Here is a 5000-nt window from a genome sequence, read left to right as displayed (position 1 = left end):
CCCCATAGGAATAAATGGGGTGGAGCTGGGGAGCGAAAAAGCCCCTAGGAATACTTGGGGTGGAGCTGGGGACCGAAAAAGCCCATAGGCATCCATGGGGTTGACCTGGGGAGCGAAAATCCCGATAGGCATCCATGGGGTTGACCTGGGGAGCGAAAATCCCCATAGGCATACGTGGGGTTGACCTGGTGCCCGCCCCCCCCACGGAAGTCCGTATGAGGTTTTTGAAACGGGCCTTGCCCGGGCCTTCGATCCAGGAGGGCGGACACTTTCGGCGGTTCGTCCCGGTGGCTGGGCCGGGTGCCGCATCTACAATATAGCCAAGAAACGTTCGCGGAGATTTTCGAGAACACGTTTTTAAGGACCCTCAATGCCCATGTTCGGTTCCAGAAAGCCGGTCAGAGGGATCTTCGGGGCAGAACCCTGCCGTGCTGAGGGGCCAAACCCGAGTTTGGAGCCAGGTCAACGGGGAAAACCGGAAAAGGGCCGGAGAAGGCGGTCAGGCCGGGCGAGAGTTCCAGGAGCTCGGCCACAATTCCGATCTCGTCCCGGTCAAGGGCTCCGTGGAAGGGCAGCCCGGGGGGCGGGTCCAAGGGCCCCGGCAGGGACCCGGGCCTCCGGGGTCGGAGCCGAGGCACCCCGCCGAGGGGTGGTCGTCCCGGGCCAAGGCGGCGGGAGCCCGGGCAGGACTCCGCGGGGCAGGCCGGGCGGGAGTTCCAGGAGCCCGGCCGCGATTCCGACTTCTCCCCGGTGCCCTGCCCGGAGGCCGGGCAGGTCCGGGGGCCTTCGGCGCGGGCGGCGGGATGCTCCCGCGGGGGAGACGAGCCGTGCTGGGCCCCGGGAGGGAGGCCCGGGGTCGACCTGGCGCCGGGGCTCCGGCCCTGGAAGTCCCGATGAGGTTTTTCAAACGGGCCGTGCCCGGGCCTTCGCTCCAGGAGGGCGGACACTTTCGGCGGTTGCCCCCGGTGGCTGGGCCGGGTGCCGCATCTACAATATTGCCAGGAAAGGTCCGCGGAGATTTTCGGGGACACGCTTTTCGGGACCCTAGTTGCCCATCTTGGGTTCCAGGAGGTCGGGCAGGGGTACCTCCGGGGCCGGACCGTGCTGCAGGAGGGGGTCAAAACCGAGTTTGGCTCCATGTCGACTGGCGCCCCGGCCCGGGGGGCGGGCCGGGCGGGCAGGCCGGGCGAGAGTTCCAGGAACCCGGCCGCGATTCCGGCTTCGACCCGGTCGACTGCACGGCGGGCGTGCAGGCCGGCGGCGACTCGCAGGGCCCCTTCCACGCTGCGGGGCCCAGCGGTTGGAGCCCGGCTACCCCGGCGAGGGGCGGAAGAACCTGCACGGCGCGGCGGGAGAACCCGGCATGCTTCCGCGGGGCAGGCCGGGCAGGAGTTCCAGGAGCCCGGCCACGATTCCTACTTCTCCCCGGTGCCCTGCCCGGAGGCCGGGCGGGCCCGGGGGCCTTCGCCGCGGGCGGCGGGCGGCTTCCGCGGCGGAGACGAGCCTCTCTGGGGCCCGGGAGGTCGGCCCTGGGTCGACCTGGCGCCGGGGCTCGGGCTCCGGAAGTCCGTATGAGGTTTTTGAAACGGGCCTTGCCCGGGCCTTCGCTCCAGGAGGGCGGACACTTTCGGCGGTTGCCCCCGGTGGCTGGGCCGGGTGCCGCATCTACAATATTGCCAGGAAAGGTTCGCGGAGATTTTCGGGGACACGGATTTCGGGACCCTAGATGCCCATCTTGGGTTCCAGGAGGTCGGACGGAGGAACCTCCGGGGCCGGACCGTGCTGCAGGAGGGGGTCAAAACCGAGTTTGGCTCCAAGTCGACTGGAGCCCCGGCCCGGGGGGCGGGCCGGGCGGGCAGGCCGGGCGAGAGTTCCAGGAACCCGGCCGCGATTCCGGCTTCGACCCGGTCGACTGCACGGCGGGCGTGCAGGCCGGGGGGCGACTCGCAGGGGCCCTTCCAGGCTGCGGGGCCCAGCGGTTGGAGCCCGGCTACCCCGGCGAGGGGCGGAAGAACCTGCACGGCGCGGCGGGAGAACCCGGCATGCTTCCGCGTGGCAGGCCGGGCAGGAGTTCCAGGAGCCCGGCCACGATTCCTACTTCTCCCCGGTGCCCTGCCCGGAGGCCGGGCGGGCCCGGGGGCCTTCGGCGCGGGCGGCGGGCGGCTTCCGCGGCGGAGACGAGCCTCTCTGGGGCCCGGGAGGTCGGCCCTGGGTCGACCTGGCGCCGGGGCTCGGGCTCCGGAAGTCCGTATGAGGTTTTTGAAACGGGCCTTGCCCGGGCCTTCGCTCCAGGAGGGCGGACACTTTCGGCGGTTGCCCCCGGTGGCTGGGCCGGGTGCCGCATCTACAATATTGCCAGGAAAGGTTCGCGGAGATTTTCGGGGACACGGATTTCGGGACCCTAGATGCCCATCTTGGGTTCCAGGAGGTCGGACGGAGGAACCTCCGGGGCCGGACCGTGCTGCAGGAGGGGGTCAAAACCGAGTTTGGCTCCAAGTCGACTGGAGCCCCGGCCCGGGGGGCGGGCCGGGCGGGCAGGCCGGGCGAGAGTTCCAGGAACCCGGCCGCGATTCCGGCTTCGACCCGGTCGACTGCACGGCGGGCGTGCAGGCCGGGGGGCGACTCGCAGGGGCCCTTCCAGGCTGCGGGGCCCAGCGGTTGGAGCCCGGCTACCCCGGCGAGGGGCGGAAGAACCTGCACGGCGCGGCGGGAGAACCCGGCATGCTTCCGCGTGGCAGGCCGGGCAGGAGTTCCAGGAGCCCGGCCACGATTCCTACTTCTCCCCGGTGCCCTGCCCGGAGGCCGGGCGGGCCCGGGGGCCTTCGGCGCGGGCGGCGGGCGGCTTCCGCGGCGGAGACGAGCCTCTCTGGGGCCCGGGAGGTCGGCCCTGGGTCGACCTGGCGCCGGGGCTCGGGCTCCGGAAGTCCGTATGAGGTTTTTGAAACGGGCCTTGCCCGGGCCTTCGCTCCAGGAGGGCGGACACTTTCGGCGGTTGCCCCCGGTGGCTGGGCCGGGTGCCGCATCTACAATATTGCCAGGAAAGGTTCGCGGAGATTTTCGGGGACACGGATTTCGGGACCCTGGATGCCCATCTTGGGTTCCAGGAGGTCGGACGGAGGAACCTCCGGGGCCGGACCGTGCTGCAGGAGGGGGTCAAAACCGAGTTTGGCTCCATGTCGACTGGCGCCCCGGCCCGGGGGGCGGGCCGGGCGGGCAGGCCGGGCGAGAGTTCCAGGAACCCGGCCGCGATTCCGGCTTCGACCCGGTCGACTGCACGGCGGGCGTGCAGGCCGGCGGCGACTCGCAGGGCCCCTTCCACGCTGCGGGGCCCAGCGGTTGGAGCCCGGCTACCCCGGCGAGGGGCGGAAGAACCTGCACGGCGCGGCGGGAGAACCCGGCATGCTTCCGCGTGGCAGGCCGGGCAGGAGTTCCAGGAGCCCGGCCACGATTCCTACTTCTCCCCGGTGCCCTGCCCGGAGGCCGGGCGGGCCCGGGGGCCTTCGGCGCGGGCGGCGGGCGGCTTCCGCGGCGGAGACGAGCCTCTCTGGGGCCCGGGAGGTCGGCCCTGGGTCGACCTGGCGCCGGGGCTCGGGCTCCGGAAGTCCGTATGAGGTTTTTGAAACGGGCCTTGCCCGGGCCTTCGCTCCAGGAGGGCGGACACTTTCGGCGGTTGCCCCCGGTGGCTGGGCCGGGTGCCGCATCTACAATATTGCCAGGAAAGGTTCGCGGAGATTTTCGGGGACACGGATTTCGGGACCCTGGATGCCCATCTTGGGTTCCAGGAGGTCGGACGGAGGAACCTCCGGGGCCGGACCGTGCTGCAGGAGGGGGTCAAAACCGAGTTTGGCTCCAAGTCGACTGGAGCCCCGGCCCGGGGGGCGGGCCGGGCGGGCAGGCCGGGCGAGAGTTCCAGGAACCCGGCCGCGATTCCGGCTTCGACCCGGTCGACTGCACGGCGGGCGTGCAGGCCGGGGGGCGACTCGCAGGGGCCCTTCCACGCTGCGGGGCCCAGCGGTTGGAGCCCGGCTACCCCGGCGAGGGGCGGAAGAACCTGCACGGCGCGGCGGGAGAACCCGGCATGCTTCCGCGGGGCAGGCCGGGCAGGAGTTCCAGGAGCCCGGCCACGATTCCTACTTCTCCCCGGTGCCCTGCGCGGAGGCCGGGCGGGCCCGGGGGCCTTCGGCGCGGGCATCAGGCGGCTTCCGCGGCGGAGACGTGCCTCTCTGGGGCCCGGGAGGTCGGCCCTGGGTCGACCTGGCGCCCGGGCTCGCGCTCCGGAAGTCCGTATGAGGTTTTTCAAACGGGCCTTGCCCGGGCCTTCGCTCCAGGAGGGCGGACACTTTCGGCGGTTGGCCCCGGTGGCTGGGCCGGGTGCCGCATCTACAATATTGCCAAGAAAGGTTCGCGGAGATTTTGGGGGACTCGGTTTTCAGGACCCTAAATGCCCATGTTCGGTTCCAGAAAGTCGGTCAGAGGAACCTCCGGGGCAAAAGAACCGTGCCGCGCTGCCTTGTCAACCGAGCGTGGAGGCAGCGTGCCCCGATCCGGCGGGCCTGGCCGTGCGAGAGTTCCAGGCTCTGGCCCGCGATTCCGGCTCCCGCCCCCCCCCCCGGTGATGGGCTCGGAGGTCGGGCAGGCAGCGGTGCTTGCTTCCCCAGGAGTGGCGGGGCTCTCCTGACGGGGAACCGGGAGGACCTGGTGTCCGCCGTGGGACTTGGAAAACTTCTGCTCGGTTGCGTTGGGAGCGGTTAACGTGGGAGCTCCGGCCGGGAGCGGCCCGGCGGGCCAGGCCGGGGGAGAGTTCCAGGAGACCGGCCACCGCTCCGGTTTCGCCCCGGTGACCTGCCGCCCTCCCTTACGGCGTTCAGGGCAAGCCGGGGGCGCTTCCTCGGGAGCGGCGGGCTTCTCCTGCCAGAGAGCCGTGTTGACCTGGTGTCCGGCGTGGGACTTAGAAAAAAATTTCGCTGCTGGGGGGCGAGCGGTTGACCTGGGCCCGCCGG

The sequence above is a fragment of the Alligator mississippiensis genome, unplaced genomic scaffold (assembly GCF_030867095.1).
Source record: "Alligator mississippiensis isolate rAllMis1 unplaced genomic scaffold, rAllMis1 scaffold_22, whole genome shotgun sequence".
NCBI lineage: Eukaryota > Metazoa > Chordata > Crocodylia > Alligatoridae > Alligator > Alligator mississippiensis.
The sequence above is the reverse complement of the archived record's forward strand: the minus strand, read 5'-3'. Positions refer to the sequence as shown.